This window comes from Equus przewalskii, chromosome 5, assembly GCF_037783145.1.
Source record: "Equus przewalskii isolate Varuska chromosome 5, EquPr2, whole genome shotgun sequence".
Classification (NCBI taxonomy): domain Eukaryota; kingdom Metazoa; phylum Chordata; class Mammalia; order Perissodactyla; family Equidae; genus Equus; species Equus przewalskii.
The window spans coordinates 32,338,051-32,352,919 of record NC_091835.1 but is presented as its reverse complement, the minus strand read 5'-3'; the positions used below and the strand labels follow the sequence as shown (position 1 = coordinate 32,352,919).

General features: G+C 51.7%; 1 protein-coding gene across 7 annotated transcripts in view; it reads left to right on the top strand.

Annotated features, from left to right (window-relative positions):
- TSPAN11 (tetraspanin 11) overlaps nucleotides 1-14,869 on the top strand; it is a 67,060-nt gene that overhangs the window by 6,603 nt on the left and 45,588 nt on the right. The window contains exon 1 of one of the 7 annotated variants that reach the window (XM_070620520.1): nucleotides 12,461-12,567. The exons of the other annotated variants lie outside the window; for them this stretch is intronic. The gene's annotated coding sequence lies outside the window, so the exon portion shown is untranslated. Of the gene's footprint in view, nucleotides 1-12,460; nucleotides 12,568-14,869 lie in introns of those variants that run through there. 7 annotated transcript variants of the gene reach the window in all.

The window sequence follows — 14,869 nt, the reverse complement described above, 5'->3', positions numbered from 1 at the left end:
CTAGGAGTTCTTAGGCCTGTGCAAAGCCAGCCACCAGCTGTTCTGGGCACAATCATTTTGACACCAAAGCCAAGCAGATGGTCTGGGAGGGGGAAGGGCGTGGCTCAGTCACGAGGGAGGGAGTGTTCTTTGGGTTGGAGAGAAGAGAGGCCAGGGGAAGGGGCTGTGGGAAAGTGCCATGAGACTCTATGTTTGGGGTGCTTTTTGCACACACACGGGCTTAGAGGAGCCAGACCTTCCAGAAGAAATAAACTCCTCCCTGAGTGGGAAGAGAGGGTGAGACAGGAAGTTAGGACGAGAAGCAGTGGGAGAGAATGACATCCTCAGCAGGCAGTTAACACTTTCTGAGAGCGCTGAGCAGATAGCTCAGGGCTTTTAACTCGGCTGGAAACACAGAGTTCCAAGCAAGTACCAGGAGGCAAGTACTAGTATCCTGCACTGGAAAAGGAAGGTAGAAAGTGGCCCCCTCCTTTTTTAAGTATAGAAAGGAGGACTGTTAGAAGCAGCAGTTATATATAATAGGGTAGCCACACTTACACTGTACCTTTAATCCTTGGTCTACATTCTACCTTGGTTTTAATGTATAGTATAAATAATGCTAATTGTGAGTAGCTGTTTTCATCATTAAATTTGATAGTTGCATGACTGGCTATTCTCCAGGGGTCTGCAAACTGTTTTTGTATGATCTGCGAGCGAAGATTATATATTTAAAAGGCTGAAACAAACAAAAAACAAAAAAGAAGAGGCAATGAGACCAGGTGGCCCTCAAAGCCTGAGGTATTTACTGACTGGTCTTGTCCAGAGACTGTTTGCTGAGCCCTGATCCCCTGGCATCAGCCTGGGCTTTTCAACCGCTCGGTGCCCCAGCACTGGACGCGGCATGGTGGCTGTGGGGAGGCTTAGTCTCTGAACCAGCGTCTCTCTGGTGCCACCCTCTGAGATCCTGATCTAATTCACTTGGGGTGCAGCCTAGGAATCGGGATTTTTAAAAATTCCTTAGGCGGTTCCAGTGCAGCTAAGATTGAAAAGCACTGCCCTAAGGTAGTGGTTCTGGAAGTGAGGCCCGGGACCTGCAGGGTCAATAGCCCCCAGTGGGCTAGAAGTGCAGAATCTGCGGCCCCACCCCGACCTGCTAACTCAGAAGCTCTGGGGTGGGCCCAGCTCTTCCGGGGGTCCTGATGCACCTCGAGTCTGAGGGCACTGCTCTAAGGCTCACTCTTTCAAACGTAAACCTGCTCATGGCAGGCCAGCGTCACAGAGGGCTGGGTGGAGAGAGCAGGAGGACAGGAGGAAGCTCGCAAGGGGGACGAGCAGGGCCTCGGAGGGTGCTTTCCAGTCTAAGGCTGGACATAACCGTCGCTGCTCCCTGACACACCACCCAGGCCCTGGGAGGTGAAGTGAGCTGCAGGAGCCAGACCTTGGGACTAGAATCACACCAACAACAACAACGATCATGAACCCCTCCCTAATAAAAGTTGTCCATAATAATGTTAGTTTGGGGCTCTGTTTTTCATCATTACATATGTATTCACCTTTCATTATATTAATTTACAGAAGGTACCCATTTGGTAAATGCAAGGATTGAAGCACACTCCTGAACTATTTTGAAATAATTTAAGTAAACTTTATACCTGCCTGCAAAGTATGAAAGCTGCGTTTCTGATCATTAGTGATGGGTGAATTCTGTTCTCCCAACCGCGCCCTCTAGGAAGGACAGATTCCTGCAGGGTACTTCTCCCCAGTTGCCTGCCCTCCAACAATGTAGCAGGTGAGGCATTTATAAGAATGTCATAGGATTTACAACCTGTTGACAGCCTACTATGTGCCAGGAACTGCGTGGGTTGTAACATACATGATCTCCTATAATCATCGCAGCCCTGTCAAGTCAATGCCATTATCCTCATCTTACTGTTGTGAATATTGAGGCACACAGAGGTTAAAGACCTTCCCCAAATCCCACAGCTAACAAATGGCAGAGCTGAGATTCAAACCCAGGGAGGTCAGGCCTCAAAATCCGTGGGGGTGGAGGTAGGGAAGTTTGCCCATGATCAGACATGATGTGGCGTTTCAATAAACCTAAACTAGTTGGGCTTGAGAACATACAAGTAGTTACTCCCTGCTCTTCCAATTCTTGCTCAGTGTCCTGTGTATCCTCGGCAGGGTGTGAGCCCACATCATCCAAAGGTTGGATTGTGGTGGTGCCATCTTAGAAAGAATTCAAGCCCCAGAGACACACAAGGCAACCAGAGATAAAGATTCCATCCAAGTTGTCAAGAATGCAGTTGCTACCCACAGAGCTGGCTGGGTCTTTAAATTCTTCCTTCATTTTGGAAATTAGCCACCAAAGTGATGTATAAATATTACATATTATCATCACCATCAATAATAACGAGGCATCCTTTTAGAGTCTTCATGTCTCCGAAGCACCATAGGCTCATTAGCTCCTGATGTCTTACTGTTATAGGGCTCGGTTACAAGCGGAAGCAACGGGAGCTCAGAGGTCATGACCGTTGGCAGCCCTGTGAGTCTGCGGTCTCCCCAAACCTGCAGAACTGGCCTGAGAACAGAGATGCGGGTTTGAGTCCCAGCTCTCAGAGCTGCTCGGTGAGAACGGACAAGTGACATCCACCCTCCGGGTTTCTGCGGCCGACATATGGGAGTGGACTGATTTCTAAGGTTCCGTCTCCATCTTCCAGTCCTGGGACATGTGGGCGGCTTTCCAAGGCTGGGGCCAATGGGCAGTGATGATCGTGGTGGTGATGTAATCAGTCAGGGAGCCAGTGTGGGCAGTGTCCAGGGTGTTCTGATGCCAAGTCTATTTCTATAACATCCTCTGTCTACACAACTCATGGGACTAAAGTTCTTCCTTCTTTTTTGGAAAGAATTAGGGTAACAGTGTGGGCTTGTTGGTCAGTTGCCATGTGAGTGCATTATTTCCTTGCCCAGAAAAGTCAAGGATCTTTAAAAAGACGAGTCTCTGTGAGCTTGGCTCTCCTGTGGGGAGAGGATTCTGATGCTTTCCAAGGGGGTGTCTAAGTCCCTAGAAAATATGTTTTCACAGATCTGAGATGAAGAAACATGGTTTATTTATCAGGGAGCTTAGCAGCTTCCAAACTCTCTTCAATAAATTACGTCATCTTCTGGACTTAAGACCTAACAGATTTACATCCAAGTCCCAAAGTGAAAATTAGAATTTAAATTTGGATCCATGAGTGTTCTCTCCCTTTCCTTTACCCTTACGCACACGTGCACCAATCTGCCAGTCCGTGTGGTGTGGGAGAAAGCAAGCTGGACCAGGGGTCTGGGCACCCAGGATGCCTCTGGTGGTGTCCCCGGGGCCCACTGGGTCCCTGAGCCTGTGCCTAAGACACACCCTTCTCTTGGGAGTTGATGTCCAGGCCCTGTCTATACCTGCCTAAGAAAGGAATCTTAACCTTTTCCTGGGGGGAAGCCATAAACCTCTTTGGAGATCTGCTAAAACCTATGGAACCCCAGCACATAAATGGTAAAATCGTTCATGCGGTGTCGGGGCCTCCAAGTTATACCTCCTTGGAGGGAATGGTCTTTTGGGCTTATTGCTAAGTCCTGGTATCCTGCTCCCGAGACAAGACGGGCACTGTTTTGAAAGCAAATAAGAAACTGTACAACTCCTCCTCTCTGGGAAAGGAGATGAGTCTGCGTGTCATCCAGGCTTTTTTTTCTTGCTGCCTGGAAGGGAGAGTCTTAGCCTTTCTGATTCCCGCAAGCAGGTTGTGAATGTACTTACGCACGAAGTAACGTGCACCGTAATGAGGCTTCTGTGGGGGTGCCCCTCCTTCCACCCCGAGCCTCTCTTCCAGCCTGGCTGGTCCCTGCCAGAGCCACAGAGCATTCACACACCCTCCTCTCCTTGATGGAGGCTGCTGCTGCTGCTGGGGTGATGGAGAGGGGGCAGCCTGTGGGGTCAACCAGTACTTGCTGGTCTTCACGGTCTGTCCCTCCAGGGTCCCCACCCTCTTGCCCCCATAAAGCAGAGGAGGAAACAGGCTCAGGTGTATTAGATGACCTACCCAAGGTCACACAGCTGGTAAGGGTGACATTCATTTTCCCTCCATGTATGTGACAGCCCAAATCAGAGTACCAGGCCCATGGTTCCGTTCGCTCCCCGGCTCCCTCCTCCTAGACCAGGGATGGTGCAGGGGAGAAAGGCCCCCTCCTCCGTGCGCTCAGCATCGTGCATAAGCCGCCCCACGAGGACCTCTTCCTGAAGCTCGCGGGTGCCCTGCAGGCTCAACCAGATCATTTCCAAATAGCTCAGAAATCGTGAGGTCAGGCAAACAGTGGCTGTGGCCATGGGCCTGGGGAGGGGCTGCTCTGGGGACCCTGCCCTGGGGAGGGGGCAGCAGTGTAGTTGGGGCCTCCGTATCTGAGGACCTGGGTCCCCGGAGTCAAGCCCAGTGGTGAGGCCTTGTTGAGTCTGAGAGCTGGGAGTGCTGTTGATATGGAGCCCGGAGTGCTTCCCACATCCTCTAGACTCCTCTGAGGAGCCATGTCTTTCACCCCCTCCCCTCTCACACGCACACAACAGTGAAGGCACACCCTGGCCCTCAGAACAGGTGCCTCAGGGCCTCCAGCTCCAGTCTGGTCCTTAATTCAAGCGCAGGAGGTCCCCAGGCCCAGCTGTCTCCTGCTCCTCCCTGGCTCCTGCCTGGCCCACAGTTTGGGATCCCAAACTGTGCATGTTTGGAAGCTTTTTCCCTCTGCTCTCAGGGCCATGGTCACTCAGCCCTTCTGGCTCTCTCAGATTTCTGTAAGGCACCAGTGCCCGTGTTGGCTGGAGCACCCATGGGTGGGTGGCGGGGTGACCGGGAAGCCGTGCTGCAGATGCTGCCACCCTAACTCCTGAGCCAGAGGCGAGGGCGGCGCTGGCCAGCCTCCTCCTGGCCTGCCTGCTGTTGGCAGCCTCGTTGCCTTCCCGTCGTCACATGGCCTCAGACCCTGAGGACCGGTGCAGCTTCCAAAGACCCCGCCCAGGCTCAGTTTCCCTGGCTGAGTACAGGGTCTCGAAAGCTGTTGTAGGCAGTATGCGTCCAGACATGCTGGGAGCTGCCTTGGGGAGGGCAGAGGGAGCTGGGAGCAGTCCTCATACCCCAGTGTCCCTGGGGCCCTCGCTGAGGGCACAGAGCAGGGCTCAGCTGTGCCAGAAGCCTCCTGGCCAGAGGTGGTTCTCATCATCATTGAGGAGCTGGGCCCTAACCAGAGACACATGATGCAATGGCAGACACTGGAGAGCAGCCCAGCCTTACGGAATGGCCTGGCAGGCGGCAAACTAGGACACGTTCCTGGGAGGCAGGCACCAGGAGCCAGGGCAGGACGACCTGCCAGACTGTCTCGAGGCCAGAGTGTCTCGTGCTGCTCCAGAGCAGCACGGGGAGCGGAAGAGAGCGTGGCTCTGTATCTCAGACAAGGCTGTGTCCCGGAACAATCTTCCTCTTCTGTGCAGTGTGAAGCCTACCTCTTAGTTATTGTGAGAACTACAATAATAATATATATTATTATATCATAATGATCTCATTATTAGTCTCATCATTTGTGCAAGTTACCAGTGGCCTACAGCCTGGAGAGGACAGAAGTAGTGGACTGCGTGCCCTCCCCCGGTGGGGCCAGGGCCACTTGCCCAGGGCAGATGCCGTTTTCAAAGGCGGAGGTGAGCCTGTGGAAGACAGTTGGGCTGTCCTCAGACAGTTACCATGTGACCCGGCAGTTTCCAGGCATTACACAGAGGAGTTGAAAATGTGTCCAAACAGAATCTTGTGCCTGAATGTTCACGGAGGCTCTGTTCACTATCGCCAAAAGGTGGAACAAGCCAACATCCGTCAGCAGGGAGTGGAGGAGCAGAAGGTGGTACAGATGCACAACGGACTGTTATTCCACCGTAATGGGAATGAAGCACGGATACGTGCGAGGGTATGAAGGAATCTTGGAAAACTATGCTTAGAGAGAGAAGCCAGACACGTAAACCACATCTGACGTGAAATATTCCGAATAGGCAAGTCCATGGAGACAGAGCAGATTAGTGCTTTCCAGGAGCTGAGGGGAGGGGGAATGAGGAGTGACTGCTTAATGGGTACGAGGTTTCCATTTGGGAGGATGGAAAGTTCTGGAACTAGATAGTGTGATGGTTGCACAACATTGTGAATGTACTAGATGCCACTGAATTGTACACTTTAAAATGGTCACAGTGGTAAATTTTATGTTACGTGTATTTTACCGTGGTAAAAAAAAAAGGAAAAAAGTGGGGTGAGGTTGGGGCCAGGTAAGGGTCAGCGGAAGGCAAAGTATCTGTACAGTGAAAGGCTCCAGATGCCCTCGGAGGTCACTTTGGTTCTGAAAATACCTTGTGGGCCTGTGGTTGAGTTCCAGCTCTCCCCTTGCTCCTTTGACGACGGACAAGTGCGTGGTGACCGTATGCAGCTGGAGAACAAGAGAGCCGAGGCCCACATCTCGGTCTCAAGGAGGGCTAGGGCTGGGGGCTCTGTGGCTCCAGCCTTAGGGTGTGTGTGGGGGGACAGACAGTCGTCAGGTGAGGGGACCTTAACACACCCTTCCACCAGAGCAGCTACCCTTTATCTGTTTTGTAGATTGAGGCTGTACATAAAAATTTATTTGAAAGAATGTACTGCTAGAACACCAGCTTTCTCACTGTACAGATAAACTGAGGAACAGAGAGGGGCAGTGACTTGCCCAAGGTGCTGGTGAATAGGAAATCCTGAGTTAGAGCCCTGACACCAGACCTCTGCCCGTCCCCATCACCACCGCCTCCGCCTCTCTAGATTCTGCACGCCGACTGTTGGCAGACGTCCTTGGCTTGCTTTGCAATTCCTTTTCTGTGGGAATCATGGGAAGGAGGGCTGCCCCCAGCGCTGTCCCTCTCCTGGGTTCCAGGAACACACACTGTCCCCACTCAGTCCCCTCGTGCCAAGCGCCAGCCTTCCCTGGGTGTGATGACCAGGCAGCCCCCCTGGACTCACGCACAGGTCTCCATGTGGTGATGAAAAGGGCAGCCCGTTCTCGGTGGAAATCAGATCCATTCATTCAGGAAGATCGGAAAATGATAATATAGATCTGTCTCTGAGTGTGGGAAAAATTATAGACTGTATTCTTCACTATAATTAAGCCTGTTTTAGTGGGAGCCGTCAGTATGTTAGGCAATGCATTGTTCTTTCTTAAAGGTGTTTTTGAGACCCAGTGTGTCAGAATTAAAACCTGTTCTCTTAGTTCAGACAGGTGGGGATTTTCCTGGGGGGTTAGGCTTTCGCCTCTCACTGTGGGCCTTCTCTGCCCCCCTAGTCTGGTCCACCCAGGCAGTTAGGCAGCCTGGGCCAGCTGCCTTGGACTGGCAATGAGCCGGGCTGGTCAGCCCTTGACTGTCCTAGACAACACGGTTTCTACCATGGCCTCACAGAGCCACAGGAAATCAATCAAACAAATACTCCCTTCAGATACCTGGGCTCCCTGGGTGGTGTATTTTTTTTTTTTTTTAAGTGAGGAAGATTGGCCCTGAGCTAACATCTGTTGCCAACCTTCCTCTTTTTTTTTTGCTTGAGGAAGATTGTTGCTGAGCTAACATCTGTGGCAGTCTTCCTCTATTTTATGTGGGATGCCACCACAGCATGGCTTGACAAGCAGTACTAGGTCCACTCCTGGGATCTGAACCTGCTAACCCCAGGCCACTGAAGCGGAGCATGCAAACTTAACCTCTACACCACCGGGCCAGCCTCTCCATGGATATTTTTTGTATTCACTTAAATGAATGCTCATTCCCCAACCTTAGGCTCTGGTTTAAAAGCTGCTAAACCATTTGGTTTTATTTAATTTAACCTCTTAAGTAGTGACTAATTCTGTCATTCCCTGGATCAGGAAGTCCAGTGGTGCCCCATTGCTTTCATAATAAAGTCCAAAATCTGGAGCCTCTGTAGTCAGACATCACTTAAGGATGTTTCGGTCAACGACGGACCGCATGTACGACGGTGGTCCCATAAGACTAGGACCATGCAGCCTAGGTGTGTGGTAGGCCACACCAACTAGGTTTGTGTAAGTGCACTCTGTCATGTTCACACAATGTTGAAATTGCCAGACAACACAGTTCTCAGAACGTATCCCCGTGGTTAAGTGACACATGACCGTACCTGCTTTGTCACCTTCTTTGCTGAATTCCCACTCGTGCTTGAACGCTGTCACCAGTAGTTCCCCTTCAGCACTCCTGTACGCACTTTTCTCTGAATTTCACACCTTGTGTTGCAGCGACATTGATGTGTCCGTGTCCCCAGCTGGGAGATGTTTGAAGCCAGGGACTGCCTCATTCATTCTCTTCTCTTTAATCTCCAGCACATTATATGCCACATAGGGGAGGGCTCGAATGTTCAGTGAATTAATAGATTAATTAACTGGTTACTCTCAGAGGGGAAAACTCATGCACGAACAGCCAAGCAGACAGCTGCAGAAATAAGTGAGGGTGGGCCTGCAGCAGCGAGGAGAGCAGGAGGAGTGGGCTCATGGAGGCCCACGTGACTAAGGATTGCTGTGGAAAGGGGACATCTTGGTGAAGCATTCAGTGTTGGCGTGGGAAGTGCTGACAGTGAGAAAGAGGGAAGAGGTGAGCATAATCCTGAAAGTTGTGCCCTGCCCAGGTGGATGGATGGGAGCGTCACTAGGATTAGGAACACAGCGCGTCCAGGTTGGTGGGGGAGATGCTGTCTTAGCTTTGGATGTGGGGAGTGTTAGGGACCTGTAGCCACGTGAGTGAGCCTCGAGCTCAGCAGGCTTTTGAGAGCCATCAGCTTGTTAGGTGTAGATGGAGTTGGGCATGAATGAGGTTGCAAAAGGAGAAACAAGAGGCAAAGCACAAAGAATGGTCCCCACCTTACCCTGGAGGGAATGCCAGCCTTAAAGGGGTGAGCCAAGAAGAGGATCCTGTTGATGAGACTGAGCAAGAGAGGACCAAGTCGAGACTTGGTGGTGTGATGTTCAGATCAAGGATATAGGAGACAGGAGAAGGATCAGGAGAGCGGGGGGCCATGAAAACAGCTGCGGAGAGAGAGTTTCAAAAGGAAGGTGTGGTCCATGGTTTCAGATTCAGCCGAGGTGAAGTGGGATGAGGTTGAAAAACCGCCTTAGGCTTCGGCAGTTCGAGATGACTTTGGATGAGTGGAGCGGTGGAGGAGGCCAGACCCGGTGGGCTGCAGAATGACTGTGCGAGGGAGTGAAGCTTCAGACCGTGGTGGTGAAGAGAAGAAGGCTCTGGCCATAACTTGAGAGGGAGACAGGATCTGGGGAAAGTGGGAGATGGGAGACAGCGTGCTTCGTGATTAGTTGGAGCTGGGGCATCCAACACCTGAGACTGTATCCTCCCTCTGGGTACTAGTCGGATTAAGGACTAATTTATTGCTTCTAGAGGTGAAGCTGGAGTAGGATTTTTTTTTTTTTTTTTTTGAGTGGGACGTTATACAGAGAAGACTCTGACTCCTAGAGATATGACTCAGTTAGAAACAAGTCTGAGCTGCTGCATCAGAGACCCAACAGGACAGTGGCTTAAAGAACAAAGAAGTTTCTTTTTCTCTCCTGTCGCAGTCCAGGATAGGCAAGCTGTTCTGCTCCACGCAGTGGTTCAGGGGTCCCGCTTCCTGCCCTCTTGTTTCTCTGCCATCCCCAAGGTCAGTGTGTGATCTCAAAGTGTGGTCCCCAGACCAGCAGCATCAGCGTCCCCTGGAAACTTGTTGGAAATGCAAATTCTTAGGCCCCACCCCACACCTACTGAATCAGAACCTCTGGGCGTGGTGCCCAGCTACCTGTGTTGCAAAAGCCCCCTAGGTGATTCTGATGCACCCCGAAGCTAGAGAACCACTGCTCTGAGGTGCTGTCCTGGCCTGCATGGTTGAAGCTAGATGTCAGTCCAGCCCGGGGAAGGGAAAGATTGTGGAGATGTGCAGGAGCAATGTGTTACGGTCCAAGCCTGGAAGTGGCACTTGCACCCACATTCCACTGTTAAGAACTGTTACACGGCCAGACGCAGCCTCTTAGAGGGCAGGGAAATGCAGGCACCAGTTAGGTGGCCAGAGCCCAGCTACAACTCCATCGTAGCAGAAGGAGGGGGGAACGACATTTAGTAGTCCACTAGCAGTCTTGGCTGCCTTATCAATCAAACTTCAGCAGGTTTTAGTGCACCTCTCATCCTTGGAATAAAGGGGAGGCGATCACCTATAGATCGCAGTTAAGGCTCACATGTTTACCAGGATCCAAGCGGAGGCTGTCAGGTGCACCAGCCCCAAAGGTTGCCCACCCTCACTGGGCTTGAGCGGCCCAACCCTTAGACACCTACCTTACCTGCTCACCCACGCTAGATCGTGCTGCCTAGGTCCTCCTTGGCAACTTCCAATAAAAGTCGGGATTTCACCCAGCTGGCCCCATCAGAAGGAGGGCACCCAGGTTCGGCAGGGCAGGATGAGTAGGAAGGGTTCTGGTTTACTGCAAAGGAGAGAGAGAAGGAAGATAAGCAGCTTGTTCAGTGAGCAGCTGTGCACACCGCGTGGACTGGTCCTGCACCATCCGAGGGGCAGGCGCTCACATGGTCTCTGATGTGTTCAGCTCCCCCAGGAGTTGGGTGATGTGGCCGCCCTGTCTGTGTCTCATCCCCACGTCCCGCCCTTCTGCTGCACCCCGACAGCCTGGGCTCAGGGCTTCCTGCTGCCACTGCTCCTGCCTTACCTGGATGGGCCACCTCTGGTACCTCCATCCTTGCTATGAGAGGCTTCTCAGGAGGTGACTCAGTGCTCCAAGGACCAAGCCTGGACAGAGAAATCAACTCTGGATGGAGGCAACTTTTCTTCTCTCCCGAAAGCCTGCTAAAAGCCCAGACGTGAGAGGCCTTGACTTTGACATCAGCGACGCCAGGGCCTGATTCCGGCTCTGCCGCAGGCACGTCAGCCTCCTCCTCTGTAAAACACAGGTGATATACCTGCCTCACTCAGTCGCTGAGACAATGAAGTGAGAGACCTGGCCCAGGTGAGGCCCCACCACCTCTGCTGCCGGAAGCTGCAGGGCCTGGGGTTTGTGACTACCACAGAGAGTCTGGGAGAGGCGCTGGGGGCCAGAGGAGGTTTCCCAGGGGCCTAAAACACCTGTCTCCGTGACTAGGAAATCACACATTTCTGGAACAAAGGCAGAATGGCTGCCTCCCTGGATCCGGCGTTTGTTTCACGAGCTACTTCGAGATCCGGTGCATGCACACGCTTGCCTCTGAGAGCTCTGTGGCCCGTGGTGCTGAGCCTTCTGCAGGAGGAGGGGGAGAAAGCCACTTGTGGTTGTGGGCGCTGAGATCCCACTGGGCTGGGCCTTAAGGGGCTCGGGGCTTCCCAGCGTCCGCTGAAGAGCCGTCTCTGAGGGCTGGAGCAAAGGCAAGGGGAAAGAGGCGGGTTGGGAGAAGGGCATTGCGGGTCCGTTTCAATACCTGCCAGGGCTGCTGCACCCGCTCTGGGCTCTTCTCAGGGCTGACGCCTCCGGGAAGCGCCTGACTGTGTCCCCAGGTGTTTCCCGCCAGTGAGACTGTCCTGCTCCCATCTGTGCCTCGTTTGGATTGTTTCCTAAAGGATTTTCTACTTTGATGTACCATGGACATAGGTCTGTGCTTCTCACCTGAGGCCAGGATTAAAAGACGAGGGAAAAGAGAAGACAATACAGAGAGGACAGAGAGGGGAGGCAAAGACGAGAGAAACCCTGGGCTGGGGTGTGCGGGACCTCCCAGGAGGCCTGGTGGAGAATTGCTGACGCCCGTGCTAAAACCACCCACACGGAAATGTCCTCCACACTCACATGGGTTCAGGCCCTAGGAGGGATGGTTTACGTTTTGCTTCTCTCCTGTCCATCGTCTTTGACTTAGGTGTCCCGGGAAACCTTGTGAGAAATATCTACATGACTCTTAACGAATGCAGGAGCTTCCGCGTGGCTCTTCAGTGCATTTGTTGATCCGTTCATTCATTCGTGCGACATGCAGGGTCACCCGTGCATGAGATGCTGTGGTGGGTGTTCAGGATACAGACTTGAGCTCAGATTTTAGCAAATAATGTAGTTAAGGGAAATGCCTTAGCCTTAGTAATGGGGGGTGGTGACCCTGGGTGTCCGAGCAGATAGTGCGTTGGTGAAACCTGTGGCATGTGGACGGGATGGGCAGAAAGATTCCGAGGCCTGAGGAACAGTGAGTACTGCTGGCAGGCAATGTGAGGTAGTGTGAAAAGCCAGGACTGAACATCCAAACCAGGTGATGTTTGAAGTGAAAAGGGGGCACTGCTAATGATCATGCCAAGACAATGGATGTACACTGGATCGTCGGCAAACTGAAATGTCTGGTCCCACTGCTGTTTCTGACTTGCTCGGTGACTTTGGGCCTCAGTTTCTCTCACCTACGACTGGAATGACTCTATCGTCCTTACTGGGATGGGTAAAGATGCGGCTCCACTCCAGGACTTACTGCTGGCATGTCATTTTGGACCATTTCTGCATCACCTATGGCTTGGATAAGTCCATAAGCATTTTGTGAGTATCACCTCTTCTAACCCTCACAATAACCCCATGAGTGGGCATGAGCATCACCCCCATGCTACAGATGAGAGGGAGATGGAGGGTAGAGGGCCTGTCCCGGTCACGCGAGTCTCCCTCCGTTACCACGCAGAACCACTCCAGGACCCCAGGCCCTCCTGCAGCTGCCTCCCCAGCCTGCTCGTTTGGAAATGCCCACCTCTGATTCCCCATTTCCTCCCCTCTCCTGGATCCCACCCCCTGCTGTCCTCCCCTGGTGCTCTGGCAAAGGCCATCCCTCGCTGGTCCTCATGTGACTGGGATCTTGGCAGCACATGGCACTGTGGCCCACCCCTCTCCCCTGACTCCTGGGAATGGGCCCCAAAGTGGAGACAGTCTACCTAGAATTCCTATTCCTAATTGTTTCTATCTTTAAAAGAAGCAAAATTAATCTTTGATCATATTTACTATATAGATTGACATTAGTACATGAATAAAATTTGTGTAATAATATATAGTTAGTAAATATACATATATATGGGGTGTTCTCAAAACATTTTAGTGACGGAGGGTATGGTTAAAAGAGCTTGGTGCGGGGCCAGCCCACTGGCGTAGCAGTTAAGTTTGCGCACTCCGCTTTGGTGGCCCTGGGTTCGCCGGTTTGGATCCCAGATACAGACCTACACACGGCTTGTCAGGTCATGCTGTGGCAGGCATCCCACATATACAGTAGAGGAAGATGGGCATGGATGTTAGCTCAGGGCCAGTCTTCTTCAGCAAAAAGAGGATTGGAGGCAGATGTTAGCTCAGGGCTGATCTTCCTCAAAAAAATAAAAGAGCTTGGTGGCCACTGCCTGACGTCACCTCTGGTCTAGCTGCCCCTTCACAGTGCCCCGCACACTGCGCTCTCACACACCTTTGCACCCACTGCTCCCTCTGCCATATCAAGGTGAACTGTGGGTAATAGAACATCCAAACATGTACCTTAAGCTACAAGTCTGTTGTTCTCTCATATAAACTAAGTCTGTAGGTGAGCAGCCCAGGGGTGGTATGGCAGCTCCAAAATCATCTGAGATCCAGGCTCTTTGAACTGATTGCTCTGCCCTTTTCAACCCATGGTTTCTAGCTCATGGCTTAGAATGGCTGCTTGAGCTCCAGCATTACGTCAGCATTCCAACCAACAGAAAGAAGGAAAGACTGAAGAGAGACATGCCCCTTCTTCACTGTAAGGATGTTTCTGATTATTAGAGATAAAGAATGACATTTATTAATAATAAATGGACTGATGCACCAGGATGATATTACAACTCCAAATCTGTATGTACTCCATAAAATAGTTACAAAATATGTGAAGCAAAAATGAACAGAATTAAAGCAAGATAGACAAATTCGTGGTCATAGCGGGAGTCTGTCATATGCCTTTTTCAATAGACAGTAGAACGAGCAGACACAAAATCAGTAGACATTTAGATGTGAAAAGTGCAGTTACAAACTGACACATGTAGAATTCTGCACTCCACAGCGACAGGATTCCCAGTCTTTGTGAATGCACAAGAAACATACACCAGGAGCCTGCCAGGTGGCTTAGTGGTTAAGTTCACCGCTCTACTTTGGCTGCCCAGGGTTTCGCAGGCTCAGATCCCAGGCACGGACCTGGCACCGCTTAGCAAGCCATGCTGTGGCAGGCGTCCCACATATAAAATGGAGGAAGGTGGGCACCGATGTTCGCTCAGGGCCAGTCTTCCTCAGCAAAAAGAGAAGGATTGGTGGTGGATGTTAGCTCAGGGCCAATCTTCCTTAAAAAAAAAAGAAAAGAAAAGAAAAAAGAAACATACACCAAACAAACAATATTCCAAGAAGTCACAGACCCCACTTCCTCTTATGGGCCCTTTGCCAGCAGTTAACCCCTGTGCCACCCAGGGAAGCACCGTCTGCTCCAGGTGGCCAAGGACCCAGCTGGAGTGGAGGGTTTCCAGTCCTAAGGCAGAAAGGGGAACACATATTAGGGAAACCACCCCCCCTTCCTTCCCGCAGCTCTGGCCCTGAGAGCCCTGTGCAGTGGTGATAGCCTGGGCCGAGGCAGAGGGCAGAGGCTCCTCACTCTGTTCTGGCAGTGCTGTGTGACTTTGGGCAGGTTACTGAACGTGTCTAAGCCTCAGGTTCCTTATCTTGCAAAATGGGAATAACCCGACTTCATGGGCTACTGGGAAGATGGGACAAGGTAACGTGTGAAGCACTTAGTCCTGTGCCTGGCACATCATAAGTGCTCAACAAATGTTAGCTGCACAGAGAGGTCAAGTAACTTTCCCAAGATCACACG